General features: G+C 36.8%; 1 protein-coding gene and 1 pseudogene across 1 annotated transcript in view; both read right to left on the bottom strand.

The window, feature by feature from the left end:
* The window catches only part of IL1RAPL1 (interleukin 1 receptor accessory protein like 1), a 1418294-nt gene that overhangs the window by 216963 nt on the left and 1177812 nt on the right, over nt 1-23519 (bottom strand). The gene's annotated exons all lie outside the window — the stretch shown is intronic.
* On the bottom strand, nt 1846-1983 carry LOC123571540 (U2 spliceosomal RNA; annotated as a pseudogene).

Below are 23519 nucleotides of genomic sequence, written 5' to 3'. Positions count from 1 at the left end.
TATAAGTGATATTAGATAACAAATAATTCTCAGTGGGAGTGAAATATGGTAGGTCTTTTAGTAGCTAAATATTATAGGTTGTCACACAAAAGGCTGTCCTTTGTTGAAACAATACCACAAAAGTTAATTTTAGTAAATCAAATTCCAAGCTGGTTATTTGAATAGAAAAGGAAGTCATTGAGATGGATTCAGGTAATTAAATGTTGGGTGAGTATATGCCTACATCAGTTTTCCATGTCGGGTAGGCCATTTATTTTTAGATGACATGAACTCAAGTACCTGTTTATTAGGAATGATGACAAATAAATAATGAAGCAAGTGCCTGTGAGAAACACCTACTCGAGTGAGGTAGTAACAATATTGAAATTATTTTATGTATTTTTGACTGATAATTAAATTAACTTTCACGAGTCCCATCATTTTACTTACCAGTCATTTAACTTGCACAGAATGTTTTGGACATGTTAAGCCAATCTACCTGGAATTACCTGATTTTAGTCAACTTATCAATCTACTCTACTATGTCATAAAACACACACTTTGATTTAGACAAGGTATCTCTCTCTTTACAGAATCTCATTTTATAAACTCCAGCCTTACAGGGAATAGATTAATGATGCTAAGGAAAAATATATTGAACACATTGATAGTCTTGATTATGTCTTTTAACTCATATGTTTGAGACCATAGGGTAAAGCTAGCTGCTTGGTTTTCAGTTATTTTACTTACATAGGATAAAAGAATAAGTGGCTCAATTTTAGAGTGATTAATTTTATTAACTCTCCTCTGTACCATTTCTAAACCAACTGGAGGAAAAATTGCAATTAAGGTAGAATATCTGGGGATGTAAAATAAACTCTCAGATGTGAAAGGACCACATCACCAAGGTTACTCAGGAAAGCACTGATTTAAATTCAAATAATACATGAATGCTCATCTCCTTTCATTCAAGTATTCTCAAAGGAATTAGCACTATCGAAGGAGAATCTTACCTATTTAAGGAAGTGGATTTGATCACTTCCCTCAGTTAACTTTCTAATGTTTATCAATTCTTTTTTTTTTTTTTTTTTTTGAGACAGTCTCACCTTGTCACCCAGGCTGGAGTGCAGTGGCGCGATCTCGGCTCACTGCAACCTCCACATCCCAGGTTCAAGGGATTCTCCTGCCTCAGCCTCCTGAGTAGCTGGGACTACAGGCGCACACCACCATGCTCTACTAATTTTTGCATTTTTAGTAGAGACAGGGTTTCACCATGTTGGCCAGGATGGTCTCTATCTCCTGACCTTGTGATCCACCTGCCTTGGCCTCCCCAAGTGCTGGGATTACAGGCGTGGGCCCCTGCGCCCGGCCTATCAAGCCTTAATCTGCAATATTTTTGATATCTAAATCCAGCAGTGTTTATTTACAATAAAAGTACATTAAAAATTTTACATCTGTGGGACCTAATATATATATATATATGATAGATAGACACAGATATAGGTAGTTGCATTTTTTCATGTTTTTTTGAGAGACAAGGTCTCACTCTGTTGTCCAGGCTGGAGTACAGCTGTGTGATCATAGCTCACTACAACCTGAAACTCCTGGGTTTAAGTGATCCACCTGCCTCAGCCTCCCAAGTAGATAGGACTACAGGTGTGAACCACTATACCCAGGTAATTAAAAAATAATTTGGTAGAAATGGGTCTCACTATGTTACCCAGGCTGGTCTCAAACTCCTGGCCTCAAGTGATCTTCCCACCTCGGTCTCCCAAAACACTGGGATTACAGGTTTGGGCCACCACACCCAGCGTCCATTTTTCCACATTTTTGAAGTTACATGCCTAAAAGTAAAATCACTTGTTAGAAGGCTTAATTTTTATTTGAGAACATGTATTTATGTTATAAAATATATGTCCTTCCTCAGGTATTATGGTACATTGTCTTTTAAATGGATAAGAACAGATACTACACTTGATCTTAGCCAAAAGGCCAAGAAGCCATTAAATTGTCTTTTAAAGGATAACTACCATATTCAGTAGTAAATTTATACATATAGTTGTTTTCCACATTGTTTTTGCAAGAACATCAGAAATTCAGTAATGATAAGCATTTATTTATTTTGGTTAGTATATGATAATTTATTTAATGGCTGTCTCCACTGTAGACTGAACATTTTAGAAGGAATTATACCTAATTTATTTACAGCTGTAGCAATATTTTGTGACCACATAGTAGGCTTTTAGTCCCTATTTGTTGAAATATTAACTAGGATCTAGTTTTAGATTATCACTTGCTCTGATATAATCCACATATTCATGTTCTATTTCATATGTGTATATATATGTATATGTGTATATGTATATTAATTTCAGAACAAAGCAAGCATTTGACCTTTTAATATAAAAATAACAAGAGACTAGAGTTGAGGAGATCAACTACTTTAACTCTTCATGTATAGCTTTTAGCAAACATTGGATTTCTGCTGATTCAGAGTTATTGTTTGAGAACCAATTCTCAATTTATGGATGATGCTTAGTAACCTACTCTCGATCAGCTTTTCTTATCCTTTTTTTCAATGAGATACCTGAGATAAATGGCAGGCACATATGTTTCGTTCCATGGCTATAACTGCATGAGCTAGACTGTGGCTCTAATTCTATCACTCTTCCTCATGAAAAATAGCATTTATCAGATTGTAAAAATCTTAGGGTGATGTGATAATAGAATATATCTACGTAGATTCTAATTGGTTAACAACTAAGTTGTTCACAAAAATGAACTTTAATTATTTTTACCAAATTAGAAATGCCTCATCATTACACTTGTAGGGGTATCAATACCTAAGGAGGGAAAGACCTACTGACGTAATGAAATACTGTGTATTCCTTTGAAAGTTCAAAACATGTATCCTATATGAGGCTCATAATCTTTGTTTCCTAGTTTGGCCATTAATAAATATCTGTAATGACTAACAATGATTTTTTTCTCAAAATTATACCATAGCTATTCATATTATAAATTTAACCTGAAAATTAAATATCTTTTGATACGCAACTCCATGTAAGTACTTACTCACAATTATTTGTTTCCTAAACATTGGTTCTTGATATGTAAAGTGAAAAACAGCTATGACTACAAAGTCATGGACTATTTTCTGAAGAAAAAGTGGAAAATAGGACAGAGGATACAAATATGAAGCATCTTATGTCTAATCAATTTACCATCTACTTCTTAATGTTTCATGTTCTTGTGTTACCCAGCTTTTCTTAAAATAGAAACAAAAAGTTTTCTAAGAAGGAAAAGATAACTTCAAAGGGAAAGTGACACATAAAGGAGGCTCTTTGGGTAAGGAGATGGAGAATTCAGGTGTCACAAGGAAATAATGGAATGATTGCCTCCTCCGAGAAGATTCTGGATGTGCTCAGGAAGAAGTGCAATTACCAGAAAACTAAACCAAGCCACCAGTGAAGGGCAGAAAAGAGAAAGTCCAACACTCCAGAGTTAAGAAGAGGGTCCATGTATCAGGAAATAAGGGTCAGGATAGAAGCCCAGTGGCTTTGGAGATTAGAAGATTCCACATACCCCCACATAAAAGAGTTAGAAGGAACACTCACTATTCCCAAATAGCTTTCAAGAGACTGGAACATCATAGGGTCTCTGCCACCACAGAGAATTTTCCAAATTAATATTAGCACATGATGTTTTCTGTTAACCACGACACTTCCTAAACATTGTATTGAATGGTTTTAACAAAGAAAGTCTGGCTATCTGAGAGCTGCATAAAGTTTGAAACCAAGTGATCCCTTCTGATTGAAATTTTATTGGTGGTGGTGGTGCTGATGTCTTGTTTTGTTTGTTTTCTTTCATCATGGACATTTACAACACAAAAGATTGTATATAGTATGCATGATTTGGAGGCTTCAGTGAGAGCATTTTAATTTTTAAAATTACTGAACTTTTCAACATAAAAATTGCTTATTTAACTCATACCTCATTTCAAAGGGAGTTTATATAATTTATGTGAAAGGAATACATTTAGACCAATCATTATTCAAACAGCTTAAGAATATTTAGAATAAATGATTTCTTTTGTCTATATAATGTTTATATAATGTTTCAGTTCCATACTACACTTTAAAAATGGTGACAAAAATTTAAAGCCAATATATTTCATTGGCAGCTTAAGTTGTACTTTGACCTGGCTAGGGAGTCAGTATAATGCTAAGAGTAAGTTTAACAATATCCTCTAATGGATCCCACAAAATAGGCCCAAATCCTATTTGATGGCCTACAAGGCGACTCCTAGTCTGGGCTCCATCTCCCTTTACAATTTCATTGCAATGCTGCTTCTTGCATGCCCTCCAATTTAGCAACTCAAACTTTGGGTAATTTCCCATCAACTTATTCTCCCTTTCATTTCCTCCTAATTTTGCTCACTATATGTCCTTTGTTTAAATTCTCTTTCTATTCTTTCTTTAAATGATGAAGTCATCTTTATATTTTAGATTTTAACAAAAATATCAATTTGTCTCCAGACTTTTCTTAAATGACTCTGAAGGAAAACAGAAAGGCAGTATGGCCTGGGGGCCAAAAACCTAGGTTTTGAACCCATATTTCCTGAGTTAAAATCTTAGCTCCACTGCCAACTAGCCCCATGGGGCTTTGGATAAGATGCATTATATCTTAGAGTCTAAAAATATGGAAGTAATATCCATTCCCTCTCACTCTGTTAGTACATTTAAAGCACTTAAAGGAGAATGTGACCCACAGTAATTATTCAGTTAAGATTAGCTGTATTCAGTTAAGATTAGCTGATAATTATTACTTCCCAAAGAAAAATTAATGGCATCATCAACTGTGTCTCCATATACTAATTGCATAGCTCTACTATTGTACATTTTATTGGATTAGAGTTCAGTATGTTCATCCAGCCTTCTTACTAGGTTTAAATTCTATTGTGTGTTTCCAGAAAGTTTTTGGGACCTGGAAAATGTTTGATGATCAAATGTGCTTTTCGAATGATCTGTCCATTATACTAGTTGCCATCGATGATGTCTTTTTATGGAAAAAAGGAAAAAGGATATCTTCATGAAAGTTGGAGGCATTCACCACATACTCTGGAATATACTTGGCATTATGAACAGTGAAACTAATGGCATGTAATCTACACATTCTGTTACAGTTGTTGTTTCTGGCTTCAGAAGCGTCCCAACAGCACATGACAGTAATGAAATCATGGAGGTAGTAGAGACAAGAATTAGTCTTTAGTAATCATATCTTAATATGTTACATTGTAAAATCTAACATTAAAATATCCATGAAGTCTCTTAAGATTGGGGGGAAAAAACCAAGCTCTGTAGTACTAGCATTTGAAATGGCCTAATTTGTTTTGTAAGTTGCCGCATCTGCCAGTGAAGTCAAATGTGGAGATGAAGGCTTGCAATAAGATAACTAGTCACAATTGCTCTTATAAATGTCTCCTATATCATACAAAATAGCTTGTAAAATATCATACAAAATATCATACAAAATAGCTTACTCTTATAAATGTCTCCTGTATCATACAAAATAGCTTATGAATTGATTTAATTTACTATTTTTTCTTAAAGCCACTTTTTCCTCTTTTTTAAAATTAGAAGTGATTAAGAAAGTATTTGGAAGACCAAAGCATTTCTATACTTTTCATCCATTTAGTTCCAATTTCCAAAAGATAACCTAGACCTCAAGGGACAGATGGCTCTCCAAAAATCTGTTTACGTGGAATTTGTGTTGAAATGAAGTCATTTCAGGATGACTCCATTGTAACTTCGTAGTCTTCCTAATGAGCTGGCACACTGCACAAGGGAGATAGCTGCTAGAAAGCTCAGGGTGTTCAATAAGAGCCCTCTTGATAAATAAATAAATACACATTATTTATGCCATCATGGACACGCCAATGGAAAAATCGTATTTTCAATTTTATTGGCAAAGTATTTGGAATTTACTTTTAATTGGCATGAAATATTATTGTTGTATAAAACATTTATATTCACCATAACAACATATTTATCATATCAGACTCACATCTAATTAAGGCTGTCTCGGCTTTGGAAATTCACAATGGAGTAAGAGCAAAGAGCGCATAGCCATCCAAACAGCCCAGTAGCCAGAGCATCAAGCTGTTCGAGTCCCTTCATCACCTCTCAATTCTGAAACAGCTACATAATTAAAGCCAATATTATGTGCTTGATTATCCAGTGGGTTCTATCCTGAATTACCTCAATTCAGTTCAGCCTTTATGTGTGGAGTCTGATCATATGGCTATTTCAACCATTATTTATTGAGGGCCTATTATGTTTCACTTGCTGGCCTGGTGCTTTGGCTATAATCACTGGAAAAGATCAGCCTAATAGTTTACTGTTGTTTTTCTAAATATAGGGTTTCATGATTAGTAAAGTATGAGCTTTCAGCTGGGTGCAGCAGCTCACGCCTGTAATTCCAGCACTTTGGAAGGCCAAGACTGGTAGACCACTTGAGGCCAGTAGTTCAAGACCAGCCTGGCCAACAGGGCAAAACCCCATCTCTATTAAAAATACAAAAATTAGCCAGGCATGGTGGCACATGCCTGTAATGCCAGCTACTTAGGAGGCTGAGGCATGAGAATCACTTGAACTCAGGAGTCAGAGGTTGCAATGAGCTGAGATCGTGCCACTGCACTCCAGTCTAGGTGACAGAGTGAGAATTTGTCTCAAAAAAAAAAAAAAAAGAGCTTTTTCCTGGACTGTCTGCTACTAAATGTTTCACAAAGAGAGTCATTCAATATATTATCAAATATCTTATGAAACCTCAAAACACCCAGGAATATTTTTTGGTAATTCTTTGGCTTCTTTTCCTTACAAGTTTTGAATTCCTTTACAGCAACTTGCTTCACACATACGCATAGAGAAAAATTCTTTTTCTTGCAAAGAAATGACTCATTCAGAAAATTATTCATTAAATTATGCTTATTATCAAATTTCTAAGTTATTTCCTTATAATAAAATTATTTCCCTAAATGATACATTTTGCTAATGTATTAATATTTCAAAAGATTTTTCTGCACTTAGCCAAAAATTCTTAAAATTTATTATTATAATTTCTCAGCAAATTATTACAGTTTGAAGAATAGAAGCATTTTAACAGTATGCTATTTAGAAATTTACATATTGCTAGTTAATTCCACAAGTGCCAAAATATGCCACCATTATTAATATTTCTCTTATTTGAGGAACTCAGATTACAAAGAGAAAACGTGAATTAAGAAACATAAAATTGTCTCTTGACAATTGTACTAATATGATGTAAAATAATAAGCTAGGAATTTTGATGTCTAAAAATAATGTTTATCTTAGCAATGACTGTGTATGTATAGAAAAAAATCATGAAGAACATGGCAGTTTTAAGTGCAGAGAACGAAAATAACTTGATAGTGACCATATGTATAGAAAAAAATCATGAAGAACATGGCAGTTTTACATGCGGAGAACGAAAATAACTTGATAGTGACCAAAACCTACACTGGTATGGTAGACAGCAGAGACTCGACTTTAAAGCACACATTTTAAATGAGGTATATATTCCTCATCAGCAGTATACTTTTATATATAGGAGTGAAGGCCAAAGCTATTTAAAAATTAAAGAATAGGGCTGGGTATGTTGGCTCATGCCTGTAATCCCAGTACTTTGGGAGGCCGAGGTGGGTGGATCACCTGAGGACAGGAGTTCGAGAGCAGCCTGGCCAACATGGTGAAACCCCGTCTCTACTAAAAATACAAAAATTAGATGGGCGGGTTGGTGGGTGCCTGTAATCCCAGCTACTTGGGAGGCTGAGACAGAAGAATCGCTTGAACCCAGGAGGCAGAGGTTGCAGTGAGCCAAGACTGAGCCATTGCACTCCAGCCTGGGCAAGAAGAGCTAAACTCCATCTCACACACACACACACAAAATAAATAAAATTAAATTAAGGAATAAAGAGAAGGGTCATTTTTGCCCCTGCAAAGACTGGATATTTCTTGTCTTACCTTCCTGAATTTGTTACTGTCATGTACTCTTGAGACACTTCTAAACATGCTTACTCTCAGATGTCACACCCAGAATTCCCTTTATGATAATGATTTTCAGAAAATAAGATGACTTTCAGGGGATTGGACTTGGAGGAGTTAATGTATTCCCAGCATTTAGCATTTGTGATATTTAATGATAGCATCCTATTTATCATGAGGAATTTTCTGCAGCCAAGAATCCATCACCAAATACTTACCCTATGCTGTTAAGGTTTTTAAAAGGAAATGGATTCAATATCATTCTCTATTTAGTCTCCTTCATATGAATGGTAGAGTCATGATGCTCTCGTCTTTAGCTCTATTTAAGAATTTAATGACATCTCATGGTAATGCTAATGTGATAATTTCTGGCTTTCTTTTCCTACTAGAGATTTCCCTAATAACATCTATATTTTTATAGTTACTTTGATTTCTGGTCAATAATTTCAAATTTCATGCTAACTTTATTCTGTTGCATTGGTTTGCACCTCAATGACCATTGTATTCCCCATTTTCAATTTATTTCTATCACAAATTATTTCTTTCAAGAAATATTGTCAGATTTGAAAATTTTAAAAAACGAGTCATTTTTAATCACTGAATATGTTGGGGCAAAGCAGCTTTTATTTATTATATAATTGAAATTACTTACATGATTGAGCTTTGCTGAGTTGAAGAAATCTGCACTGGCCAATTCAATCAGCCTGACCAGAAATGGTGAAAAACTGAACAGTGAATCAATCACACATGTACTTTTTTCTAGCTTCTTAGTTCAACTATGATTTTATAAATGATAATTACCAAGCAAATATAAATATGAATCAAGGAATATTTTCTAAATGTTATAGTTAAAACAAAGAAGATCCTTAAGGTGTTCACTTCGAAAGTGGACCAAAATATAAAAACAATTGTAAATAGGGACAAAGGCTTAGAGGTATGCAGAGAGAGTAATGGCAGATAATTCTATTCTAAGTTGCTATTTTCACATCCATTTACGCCTGGCCTTTGTAGTTCTTTTTCCTTCTAGAATGGATGCAAATTATTTAAAGGGTCTTTGGACTTTTTTGCATCATACTTAACAACATTGTCACAAGGAGAAAAAGAAACAATAGCACTCCTCCAAAACATCATCCTGAGTTTCAACAGAAAACATACAAGAAGTGTTATTGCTTCCTTAAGCTAATACCCATACATTTTTTCTAATTAGTGAAGGTTATACTCCGGTTCAGCTTATTGCAAACAAACTCAATTGTTGGAAAAATCAATAATGCTGAACAACAACAAAAAATACTAAGGCAGTGATAGCGCTGCTTGATGACAGAATGTATGGAATGTCTGTGCTTACAATGTTGTTCATTCATTCATGTATTTGCAGTAATGAGAAAAGCTCTATTACCTTTCAGAAACAAGAACTTAAGCACTGGTTCCTTCTTCCTCAGTGTGCTATTTGTATGTGTGTGCTTGTAGGCAATCTGCTCCAATGGAAAATTAATGCTAACCTCATATAATAGCATGAAGGCAAGCTAGGTATTACGAACAAAGTTAAAAAGAGAAAGACCTTGTCTGGGTGCAGTGGCTCATGCCTGTAATCCTAGCACTTTGGGAGGCCAAGACAGAAAGATCACGAGGTCAGGAGATAGAGACCATTCTGGCCAACATGGTGAAACCCCATCTCTACTAAAAATACAAAAATTAGCTGGGCATGGTGGTGTGTGCCTGTAATCCCAGCTACTTGGGAGGCTGAGGAGGAGAATCACTAGAACTAGGGAGCTGGAGGTTGCAGTGAGCTGAGATCATGCCACTGCACTCCAGCCTGGTGACAGAGCGAGGCTCCGTCTCAAAAAAATAAAAATGAAAAAACAGAAAGACCTTTTATCTCATCAATTTCTTTTCCTAAAGTAAATTACATTAGAAGGCAGCAGCATTATATTTGCCCATAGTTTAATATTAAGAAGCTTCTACTTGCAAAGTTGACCAAAAACATAATAATGATTGTAGTACTCTTTTATGACCCCAAACACATTACGAAGCATTGTGTGTATAGATATGATTTATATATAAATTTATTATATATAATTAATATAGAACTTTGTGATATATTAATTATATGTAAAATTTTTAATTATGAGAGTTTCATGTATAATTTAAACTAATAAACATGCATTTATGTGAATATACATTATATTAATATGTAATATGTAAATAGTATATAAACACATATCGTATTAGTTTATATTATCTTCAATACTGTCATATTATATAAGTATTAATTATATATGCCATATATAAATGTATTTATAAAATTATCATGTATAAGTGCCATTTCTACACACTTTCAAGTGAAGGGATAGGATTCAGAGAGGTTAGCTGATTTGCTCAAGGTCACACAACTAAGAAAGGGCAGGGCTGGAACTAGAATGTAAATCTGAGGTTCTCTTACACTTTTAATCTTGCTCCATGCTACACCACTTTTCCTGTCAAATCTAGAAAAAGAGGAAAAATGCAGGTTGATTGTATATATTAGTAACTCGGTCTAAAGAGTCATATTTGAAGTGTGATAACAGTATTCACTATTATTAATCATCAAAGAGCTAATAGTGTTTGTTTTTATTGAGATAACATCTGGTTGCAATGCTGAACCAACCCGTATGTTTCATTGGTTCAGTTCATGATTTTGAGCCTTTTTTTTCCATTCTGTTTTATTTTATAGAAAGCTGTTGCATATGTGGTTGGATAGTTAAAGGTTTTTTTGTTTATGTGTTTGTTTTTAGTATCAGTTTTTTTTTCCACCATTTAATTTGTATCAGAAAAGAGCAGATTGGTTTTAGGGTCATAGCCATGTTTTTTCTTCAGGTCCCTAAAGAATCTAATTCTGACCTTAGCTCCATTTACATCATAGTTTGGCGATGAATTATATTAGCTAATATGTTCTTTGTGAGTCTTAAGGTAAATGACCTGAAAAAAAAATTCAATACTTATTCAAGTATACTCCTGTTTCATTTTCAGTAGTCAATACAAATTCATTTACCTGAGTTTTCATTATAATGTAGGTTTAAGAAACATCAAGTAGAACTGTCAGGGGCACTATCTTATCTTCTTAGCACCCATACATGGTTTTCCTCTTCCACAAATAATATTTACATAGCTTCTGTATGAGGGTAGCTTTCCTACCTGTTTCCTAATAATGCACAAGAACCGGGACATGAATATACAAAGCTGCTTTGTCTATCAGTCTCTTGGGAAAGAGAAAACGATTTCAGTATGATAAAAGGGAAGTTTTGTGAGATGGCTGAAATGCATCAATGCTGTGCTAGTTAAGAGATTGTATTTGGTCAATGAAGAGACATGGAGCTTTTCTTTCTTTTCTGTTTTTTTTTTTCTTTTCTTTCTTTTTTTTTTTTTTGGACGGAGTCTCACTCTATCGCCCAGGCTGGAGTGCTGTGGCGTGATCTCAGCCTGCTGCAACTTTCACCTCTCAGGTTCAGGTGATTCTCCTGCCTTGGCCTCTCAAGTAGCTGGGATTACAGGCACATACCACCATGCCCGGCTAATTTTTACATTTTTAGTACAGACGGGATTTCGCCATGTTGGCCAGGATGGTCTTGAACTCCTGACCTCAGGTGATCCGCCCACCTCAGCCTCCCAAAGTGAGGGATTACAGGTGTGAGCCACCGTGCCCAGCCAAGATATGAGGCTTTTGTCATTCAATCTATGACTGCAGACTGTCCCAAGAATGTAAGAAGCTTTCAGAGTTGCTCCTAGTTAAAAACCCCTCATTTGTAAGATTCATATGCCAGACCTTAGGTCTCTGCTTTATTCTTGTAATAGCTGAAGGGAAAATAAATCTGTTGAAATAAACCTACCAATCATTGTTTAAAATGATGGGAATAAGTTCCACAAGTGCCAAAATATGCCACCATTATCCATTCCACAGATATGCCACAGCTGTGTGCTCACACAGTATGTCTGCTGGACTCACAATCCTAGTTGGATCTGTCCTTAATTTTCAAATTAAAATTTTAAAAATGATTGTTGACTCCAATATAACTAAGAAGAATCCTCTGTGGCTAGAAATGGAATTTTAATTTTAATTTTGGAAAACTACACATATTCTAAAAGAATAAAGTAACACAAATAAATTGTTTACAATTGCCGAATGTCATAAATTAAAACTAATATCTAATCTTTACATTCTTATTTCAAGCAAAACTGATATAATGGCAATGTAACACAGATATAAGACTAATGTTTAGAATATTTATATTTTTCTTCCTTTAGATTATTTTTGCATATTTCTTTTCCTTAAAAGAGCCACATAAATACGTGGGATTTAGGGTTGTCCTGCCATTACTCATCCAGAATAACAACAGAAATCTAGGTGCTTTCAATGTACAAGTCGTAAGTGAGGAACTAGAACAGAAATGAGAACAGCGTGTGGGCAAGAAATGTGGTTCACCTCACATCACGTTGCGAAGTAATGTATATACTGGAGTGACGGTTTTGAAGCTGAAAGAAATAACTTTTGAATGGTGTTATATGTCAATTTAATTTAGAAGAAATGTTTGTTGTGAGGAGTTGAGGGTCATATGCAAAATGTTGAGTTAGACAGTTCAACCTTGGAGTAGATTGGAAGGCAGATAGAAAGAGACGAGAGCTGGGGAAGGAGACTGGTTACAGCACTGTAGGGTAGTCTCAGCATAATGTAATGAGGGTGGCAGTGGAAATAGAAAGGCTAGTATGAGCTAAGAATAATTTATAGGATACAGGACGTGTTAGAAGAGAGAAAGAAAATGCTATAGGATAACAAAAGTTTAAGCCTGAGTAACTAAGAGAATGATGGGATTGGAGATTGAATTAAGAGATTTCTGAAAGGACTTGAACTCTGAAGGAAAGATAACAAGTTTAGTTTTAGACAAATTGAATTGGAAGGGGTAGTGGGACATCCAGTTGGATATTTTAATGAAGAAGCTAGAGATGAGGAACTAAAATTCTGGATGGCTGTCTGGGTCATAGAATCTGATTTAAGAGTAACTTCTATACAAGTGAAATATTAAGTTCTGAGATTATAGCTGATCTCCAAAGGAGAAAGTACTTACTATATCACATTAGACTTTAAATGTATGCAGAAAAATGGGACAGGAACCCTAATTTGACCCATGGTACTTCTTGTTTTTTTTTTTTTGTTGTTGTTGTTTTGTTTTTTTGAGACAGAGTTTCACTCTTGTTGCCCAGGCTGGAGTGCAATGGTGCAATCTTGGCTCACTGCAACCTGGAGTGCAATGGCGCGATCTCGGCTCACTGTAACCTCTACCTCTCAGGTTCAAGTGATTCTCCTGCCTCAGCCTCCCTAGTAGCTGGGATTACAGGCGCCCACCACCATGCCCAGCTAATTCTTTTGTATTTTTAGTAGAGACAGGATTTCACTATGTTGGCCAGGCTGCTCTGAAACTCCTGACCTCAGGCAATCCACCCGCCTCAGCCTCCCAAAGTGCTGGGATTACAGGTGTGAGACACCGCACCCGGCTCCACCCATGGTACTTCTAAACTGACTAAAACTCTTTAGCTATACAACCGGTGAAGAGCAAGGAGCTCTAAATTTGCAACATGTCACTTCTTAATCCTAAGATTTAAGAATGGTTGGTACTTTGTGTATGCATGACCACAGAGCTATGAGTAGGTATTGGAAAAGCAAATACTTGTGCTATTTGGACAATTAATATGCAAATAAATACACTTCATATTTTTATGGCAACTCATGAATAATCATATTAAAAGAAGCAGGACATGTTATACAAATGTTTCCATGGTTACCGCTGGGTGAAAGAAAGAGGGTTATGACTTTGACAGTGAGAATCAATCTCAAGGATTGCCACAGCCAAATGGGAAAAATGCCTAACGAAAAAAATACTGAGGAAACCATATATAAGGAAAAGCTTTCTTTTCCCCATAATTATTATTTAAAAAAACTTCTGAACATTTTCAGTTATAATAAAATTATGATACATTTTAGCATCTTAAATGTATAATCTGTTATTCATTAGTTGGGCAGAATGACTAAGAATAACATTATCAACCTAATAATCCATTTAGAAGAGACAGCATAATACAGAAGAACTAAAAAGGAATCTAGAGCCAGACATGGGACTGAGCCGGGCACTTTATGTGCCCTTCAGCACATCAATTAACCTCTCAGAAATTTCCTTCCCTGGTCTATGAAGTGGGGAAATACTACCTAATTGGGTTTCTCTGATCTGTGAGGATGGAATGGGATAATGTGCAGGAATTGTCAATGTTCAGGTCGGCTGTTATTAGTCCCATTAGATTATCTGACCAAATACTTTGCTCTGTGGTACAATCCAAAACATTATCCCTAAAGCAAATACTAATATGAACCTCCTGGAGGATACAGTGGAGGGAGCTTTAGTGCATTCCTGGCAGGAAAATAATTTCTGTTTTTATTCCAGCACACAGAATGAAACAACTCTCCAAGAAAGCCTTGTTCAAATTCCCCTGATTCTCCGCATTGGGAGCCAGACCTAGAGGAAAGTATTAATGGTGACAAAATGACAAGGCCGGGTGGTGGCTCACACTTGTAATCTCAGCACCTTGGGAAGCCGAGGCAGGCGGATCACTGAAGCCCAGGAGTTCGAGACCAGCCTGGCTGGGCAACACAGTGAAACCCCATTTCTACAAAAAATACAAAAAATTAGCTGCTAGCACTCGCCATAGCCCAGCTACTCAGGAGACTGATGTGGGAAGATTGCTTGTGCCCAGGAAATCAAGGCTGCAGTGAGGCAAGATGACACCACTACACTCCAGCCTGGGCAACAGAGTGAGACACTGAATCAAAAAAAAAAAAAAAAAGAAAAGAAAAGAAAAAATGAAATGAAATAAAATGACAAGTAGTCAGAAGATTGGCTTCTAGGGCCATTTTGTACCACAGAGTGGGATTTTTTAGAATTACCTCAGGTTTTCCTGATGACTTTAATCAAGCATTGTGGGACTTCTCTATGCTCTGCTGAGCTTTACAGAAGCCATTGCTATGGGTAGGTTACTATCCCGGGTTAGCGAATCTATTTAATGTAGATAGAAATCTTGTGTAGGAAGGTGAGCTTGGGGTGGAAAAAAGGAATGAGATTTTCTTTCCTCTGTGATCTGGAATTGATTCCCAAAGTAGCCTGGAAGAAAGAGAAACTTTAAACAAATGACGAGGGCATCAGAGAGCTTGCCTGGAAGTAGGCTAAAAAAGAACAGAAAGTGGATAATATTCACTTTGAAATTTAAATCTCTTAACTGCTGTGATCTTAAAGATAACATTCTGAAGGATGCTTCTGTATTATGTTGGAACAGAAGTTATGAACATCTTCTAAGCCATAAAATAATCAGGCTTCATAGAATGAAGTATTTTGTAGCTGAAATTTTCTAGCCATTTGCTACAAAATGCTATTATTACATTTTTTAAATTGATAAAAGAATAGCTGAATTTAAGATTACTCTGTCCAGAAAGGCGAGTCACTGATTATTAGATTAACTCATTGTATGCTAGCTATAGCTAAGTTGCTAATTAAATGCACTTCTTGTAAAAATTGATTATTTGATATTTTAATGTTGAAATATATTTCTGAGATACTTCATGGCTTTTGGTTAAAGATAAAATACTCATTTTTAAAATAACTTTTCAAGTAGTTCTTTTTCTAAGCATTAAAAACAAAGCAGAAGTGTAAAATTGTAAAGAACTCACTGAGACCCTCATGGGTTTATTTTCTTTATCTAATATGTCACGGACCCTATTATAGGATAAAAGTACTACAGGAAGATTAGTGTAAGACTTAGCTTCCTGGCAATGCCAGATTTGGACAAATGTGCAACTCAGTGTAGCAAGTCCTGTGACCTACACTAGGATTCCCTGATACACCCTTCTCTCAATGAGCTTTTAAATGTTTTTCCATACCAAACCTTTCCTTTGGAATTTGTTGCCTCCCTCCAAAAGCTCTATCCTCTAGAGCAATGGTCTACAAACTATCTTGATGGTGTACCCCTATCCATAAAAGAAATCTGAATATCTATCCTCAAAATATGTCTATGCATCCTCAGAATATAAAGGACAAGCATGGACTATTGTACTAATATATTACAAACATCTTAAAATATGCACTAAATAAAAATTTAAACAGAGAAGATGAAACAAGTATTAATATAACATTGTTTTTATTTTTACTGTATTCTTTTAAAATACAAAAATATTTTTGTGCTCAACATTGAATGTGTCCAATTTGATCACACTGGGCATTGTTTTGTGACTGAAGAGGTTACACTGGTGGCTGGGGGAATATTGTTTCTTCCATTTGCTTCATGCTTACCCGGGCCCATCTTAGTATTATCTTCATATGCAGTTTCTCATAGAATCTTTCAGACACGTGCATATTTTTTAACTACTTGTCCATTTGGTAAGGGTCAATTTAGTTAAAACTAGATAATATAATAATCAGTCTACTTAGCAATTTCATGAGTACTGCAATTAGCCACATTAAGGTGACAGTATATGAACTGAAGATACCCCAGTCACAAACAAATTCTTTCTTTCTTTTTTCTTTTTTGAAATGGAGTCTTGCTCTGCTGCCCAGGCTGGAGTGCACTGGCACAGATCTTGGCTCAATGCAACCTCTGCCTCCCGGGTTCAAGCCATTCTTCTGCCTCAGCCTCCCAAGTCGCTGGGACTACAGGCATGCACCACAACGCCTGGTTAATTTTTGTATTCTTAGTAGAGATGGGGTTTCGCCATGTTGACCAGGCTGGTCTCGAACTCCTGAACTCAGGTGATCTGCCTGTTTCGGCCTCCCAAAGTGCTGGGATTACAGGCGTGAGCCACCGTGCCCAGCCCAAATTCTTTAATACACATGTGTGATATGTGAATGGCTGAAGTACAAAGCAAGTGAGTGTGGCAGTGTCAAACTGTATTTTTTTGAGATAGGGTTCTTGCTATGTTGCCCAGGCTGGTCTTGAACTCCTGGGCTCAAGAAATCCTCCTGCCTCAGCTTCCTGAGTAGCTGGCACTACAGACATGTGACAACGTGCCTGGCTTGTATTTTAAATATTGGTAAAGTTGAAGTTCTTATTTAAACTAGAGATATGGGTATAAACATGCTTACAGTTTTGTTTCACACCCCAATGGGTTATCTTGCATAACCTTTCAGATGCGCAATCTTCATATCAGAATCTGCTTCTTTGTGGACAACGTCAGTATTCTCATAGGTTTTCTTTCTCTTTGTGGCCTAGCTGATCATAATGGTTTCATTGGTTTTGCAGCACAGTTGCCACATACACGCCAATTTAACCTGGTTAGTGGCCAGAACCAACTCTATTCTGTCTTCCATGTCTTTGTAGCTTAGTTCTACTCTGTTTTTATCCACAACACATGTGGCCTAATGGCCATCTGTTTGTTTTCTCTGTTTCCAGTAACTGATTTTACATTGGGGGAAATATGTAACTGATGATGACTTCGACATTTACTAGCCAAAAATATGGGAAGAAAATAAAGACATATTGGTGGAATATCTATAAATAAGATCTCAAAAAAAAAATCTCAAACATACTGTGCCCCATCAACTCTTTCTCTGCAAAGCTTGGGATGATAGAAGCATCTTAGCCTCTTGAAACGCTGCTACCTACTCTCACACCAGATGGAATGAGTCTGGAACTTATTCCAATTGAAAAAACTTCAATTGAAAAAAATTCATGAGTGCAACGAAGAGATGTGGCCCCTAGATTGGGGTCAGCTTGTTTGAATAGAAGCTGAGGCTTCCAGAAAGATGTTATGGTAGGTAGAATAATGGTCCCCCAAAGATATCCACATCCCCAGAATCTGAATATGTTAAATTAGATGGCAAGGGGTAATTAAGGTACCAGATGGAATTGAGATTGCTATCAGTTGACCCTAAAATAAAGAGATTATCCTGAATTGTCTAGGTGGGCCCAATATAATTGTAGAGGTCCATGTAAGAAAAACAGACAGGAGAGTCAGTGTCAGAGAGATGCAGCATGAGAAATACACAAGTAGACATTGCTGGCTTTGAAGATGGAGGAAAAGACCATGAGCCAAGGAATGTAGGCAGCCTCTAGAAGCTGGAAAAGGCAAAGAAACCAATTCTCCCCTGGAGCCTCCAGAAAGGAATGCAGCCCTGCCAATACCTTGATTTTAGCCTAGGGAGTTCGATCCCATACTTTTGACCTTCAGAATTATAAAATAATAAATTGGAATAATTTTAAGTTGTGAAGTTTGTGGTAAGCTATTATAATGGCAATAGAAAACAAATACAGATGCCTTAGAAAAAATATTCACTACAGAAGAATGATTCAACTGTGAGGAATACAGAGCAAGAAGAGAAAATAAGGATGAAACTCAGTGGAGGATCCTTGTGAAAAGTTCAAGATAGGGGCTTTCCCCTGGGAATCGGGGGGTGGGGTTCATATCTCTCATACAACCTTAGGTTTCCCCTTCATAAATTGTAATCTCTATTCAGCTCTCCAGATTTTGATGGTGCTAAAAGCAAGGGAAGGGGGGGAAAAGGAGAAGGGTAGCTTGCCCTGATCTTGCTGAAACTATAATTTTGATAACACAGAACAGTAAGTTGAAGGGAGATGTTTCCAAATGGTTAAGTCACTGATGAGACAGCTTATCAAGGAAATTCTGCATCTTTGAAAAGAAAGGCAATTATTTACTACATGTGGAAGTGAATTTCCAGGCATTATCTCTTGCAGATATCAACTCATTTTCTTCTTTCTTGAAACACTGCAAAGCAGCCTGCTGGCAAGTTGGGGAGCTGGAGTGTGGATTGCTCTGTACTGCGCCCTGTCCTGGTGTCTGGTCATGATTAGTGACTACTGTGACATTATAATTTAACCAGAGAGAGCTCTAACCCACAAGTGTCTGTGTTTATGTGTGTGAATGCATGTGTATGGAACACATATCTGTGTTAAAGGTTAAATCGTTTGTTTGTCCCTTTATTTAAATGATGATTTGTTCTTGTCTGAAGAAATTAACTGCTGCTTTTCTCCCAACTTGAAAAACACTGTATGATTATCTATTTTCCAACTCACAATACTGTCTTCTTTTTTCCTGTGCCCATTACTTCTCCAAATAACAGAGATAAAATCAGAATCAATAATAATTTCTTCAGATGATTATATTTTCCGTTTAATGTTTCAAATGACATTTCAGGTAATTGCCCTAGCAATGACCTGGAAGACCTAAATGAGCAAATCTTCCAGTGGTCAAATCTATTTCAACTTGCGCAGAAAGAAACTTTGAGCATACCTGTGCTCACTGGGATGTTTTTAATTAAGTTCATATTGCAGAATTTCACCATCTATTAAAGAGAATGAATATAATTAACTGTTATACTGATGTAACTGATTTGCCATTAAACTCAAATAAATCCCTGTTATGTATCAATGTTGATGATTCTGCTTAGAGAAATAATCCAGGATAGAAATAATACGATGACTTCTTAATTCTTATTTGGTATATGGTATTATTTAAAAGATAATACTAACTTTGAGAAAGGATTGTCAGACTTTAATATTCACAAGTGGATTTATTTAAGAAGAGCATATGCCATGAAGGTATAATTGTGTTTTGTTATGCCCCAATGGGATCTTATCTTATTTCATGGAGAGATTTTTAATTATATTTAATATGATCTGATTTGTATTAAATAAAGCTGCAGGTTATTTGCTGAAAGTCAGTTGGAGACATGTACAATGAGAAACATGACTGTGACTAGTCACATATAAAGTTCTGAAGGTCAGAAGTCTGATTCAGAGAATGAGTCTAAATCTTGAGCAGAACTCCAATTAAGTAAATCAATTTGTGTGATTGGTTTAAATCCCTGGAGCTACTTTTCAGCTACTGTTCACTCAATAAACATACATTGAGCAGTTATTTGAACTAGGAACTGAGCCAGAAGCTGGGGATACCAAAAAAAGTAAGAAGTCGTCCTTGTTTTAAAGAATTTGCAGTCAGATAAGAGGGAAAAAAGTCCAAGAAGACAAAGAATTGACATGCAGAGATATAAGCGCTATAATAGCCATAACAGAGGCTTCTTCAAAGTACTGGGAGAGCTCAGAGGGAAAGTGATTAATTTTTTTCAGGTGACAGACTCATGAAGAAAGTAGGCTTTGAATTTGGATTTTCTTCTCTCCCTTTCCCTTCTCATTGCTCCGTTCCCTTTCCCTCCCCTCTCATCCTCTTCCTCTGCCTCCCTCCCTTTCTCTTCCTTCCTTCCTTGGCTACCTTGCTCCAGAAAGAGGTTCCATAAAATATAAGATATCACATTTTAAAGTAAAGGGGAAAAAAAGAACAGTTCGGCTTATAAAATATGGCCAGAAATGTATTTGGGAAAATTCATACTCTTGATTACAAATGTGTGACAAATTTGTCTCTGAAAGTTCTAGCAACCATTGCAAAAGGGAAAAGCTGGTAGATGTCACTACTAAGCGTTGATAAGTACAAACCAATCCTAAGAGAGAAGTAAAACTGCCTTGGGCCTGAGACCAGCCAAACAGACATTCTCCAAACGTATTCATAAAGAAGATGCATCAGAAAAATATGATAACATCACTGACAAAATCCTTGCAGAAGGAGAAACAAGTCAAGTGGAATTTATAGGACAAGTAATGAGTTACCAGGTAAGAGCAAGGATGTTCATTATGTGGAAGGAAAGAGCACATGCTATGTGTTGAAAGTCTCTACCATTTTTTAGCTAATTTGGTAGTGAGGGCATAGAAAGGGTAGATCAAAGGGAGGTGCCACGAGCTGATGATTGTGAGGAAAATGGAGGTCATATTATGAAGCGTATGGTGCCACTAATGGATCGTGACTTTTATATCACTCACAAATTTTGAGAAAATGACTGAAAATGAGTAAAGATATGATCAGATGAATTATTTTGTCCCATTTTGCCTGGTTCTAGCTATCATAACAGTTAGAAGTGCGGGGGTGGTGTGCAGTGCCAAGTGAAGGAAAAGTAATGAGAATTAACAAAATCCTCTTATACGTTATTTCCAAAGAAGACTGATGTCTCGCTGTCTTTCCATTATATACCATCACTCCATTAGTGGGATTTGTTATTTAAGCCTATTTAGGCCACTCCTTGTGCTTTATCCTTCTACGTTTTCCAGTCATTTTGAGGATAGTAAATATCTGATGTTTTGAAGCATATGCTACTCAAATTTAGAAAAGTAAAGAAAACAAAATTCCCTGGCCTCAGAAGTCAATACTATATATATATCTTCTTTTTGTGGTTCATTAGCTGAAGGAAGTAAAGGAGCCTCTATTGACCAGGAACACAAGCTCACTTTGCTGAGCAAAAGGAATTTATGTCCTACTTCCAGTGTTTCCAGGTTCTGCTTTAAGATCCTTTAGGGAAGTTCTTTTCTATACTTGCCCAGGCTCCTTCCTCAGCCCTTGCTGTCTTAATGGGTGGCAGTTACAGAACAATCAAGCTCTGATATTCAGCTTAATGTTTTTCAAGCATGCTTAGTAAGTGAGGAAGACAGAATTCCCCTCCAGCTCCCAGCTGGGGGACAGAAAAATCCCAGTTTTTCTGTCAGAGCACGTGACCAGCTCCTTGTCCCCGGACCCCAGTTGCCGAAACCAAAATACCAGCTCTCACCTCTTTCCCTGAGAAAGGCAAGTTTATTAGACTGAAAATAAAGGTCAAAGGCAGGGGTATCACCCTTTTACTCTGCACTATTTTTGCTTCCTGGAGGATCCCTCATTAAGACTGCCAGATAGACACCTAGATCAGAGTCACAGTCCCTCAGACCCTGAGCAGGTGAGGAGGGGGCCTCCCCATCAGATGTCTTCGACGCATGCCCAAACTATGGGATTCTGGCTTAGGTTCCGCAGGGGACTACATGTATGTACTTACAAACCCTTCCACGCTGGCTGGATCTCCTCACCAGCTAGCATGAAGTGGACAATACAATCCTCTAGTGGCTGTAGTTACAGTCTTTGTTGAGGTGGAAATTTCCTCCATCGGCCAGGCCTGGTGAGACTAGATGGAAAGCTATATGATGATCAGTAGAACCCACTTTATACCTTTGCGTTGAATCTGTTGGCCAATAAGGCGTGCCAATTTTCCTGGAAACATGGGCTTCACAGTTCAATAAAGACAGAGGGCAGGAATGAAAACGTTGGTAGCAGGTGAGAAAGATCAGGGAAAGGTCTCTTGACCAACGTACCCAAATTTAAAGGAGACCTAGAAAATTAAAAATGGCTTTGATGTGACATCAGTGTAAATCACAGGCGTATGTAATTTGGGGATAGAGTAAAACACTCAGGATATGCTGATGGACAAAGAAAGGAATTCTGATCTGAATACATTATTGCAGAACAGTCACTGAGCTAGGAGAAATCAGGAGGGCTGGGTTATAGCCTCACTGTGTCATCTCATATCTGTGGCAAGATGGATTTACCTACCTGGGTCCCAATCTCCTAATAGAAAAATGAGGCAATCGGATGAGAAGATCCCAAAGGCCCTCCCACATAGATTTGTAACAATTCTACCACTGGGAAGGCAACAAGTTCTTATCTGGTGTCTGTAGTATAGGGTTCATGACTGCTGGCCTAACTACTTATTTGGCCCTGAAGACTATAATTCTCTTTTAAAAAATGTTCCTGTCTACTACAGCATAATCACTGAAACAAGAGGATAAGGCCCTAAAAAATGACACATCATGTCTTCACCCTGTGCTAATGAACCAGAATTCAGGAATGTTCTAGGTAATGATACTTATTTTTGTTGGAAGGGGCCATCAGTAGTTTTCATTTGACTCGACAAGGGGACCTTGGAGAAGTCAGAAAACCATGAGATTTATTTAAGAAATAGAAATAAGTTGCCTAGTTATTTGGGAGAGTAAGAGAAGACACAGCAAGAAGTGTTACTTGTATCTCCAGCATCCAGGAGGTAAAATTGTAACAGAAAGGAAATGGAAGACAAATGCCAGATGTCTCTGAGTAAGGCTAACTAATGCAATGTTACTGTTGAGCTGGATTTTATTAGCACAGTTGCCTGCTGTGGATCTCACTCCCAAAAGTCCCCTGAAAGAACCATGTCATTTTGACACATGTGATAGGTTTGGCCCAATGGGGATAGGGTTCAAAATCATGACTGCCAGCTAGCTAAATCCCAGTGAAGCTTTGATTTTTTCTAAAAAGACAGCAAGTGCAACAACTCTCCTTCTGAATAGCACTGTGATTATTCCTCCACAAATCAGTATAGAACCTCAATTCTCAAGGCCTTCTCTATTTGTCTCCAAGTTGACCAGATCCCACAGTTTAACTAACAAAAGTAAAAACAGCTCAAGGTCTCAATATAGCCAAAGCTAAAACCTTATCAGCTAACAATCATGACCGAGCTATTTTTTTCCACTTTCTGGTTGGATAGACAACAGATCTAGAGACAGGTCACAGGT

This window comes from Macaca fascicularis, chromosome X (genome assembly GCF_037993035.2).
Source record: "Macaca fascicularis isolate 582-1 chromosome X, T2T-MFA8v1.1".
Classification (NCBI taxonomy): domain Eukaryota; kingdom Metazoa; phylum Chordata; class Mammalia; order Primates; family Cercopithecidae; genus Macaca; species Macaca fascicularis.
Note: the sequence above shows the minus strand (reverse complement) of the source record. Positions and strands in the feature narration are given on the sequence as shown.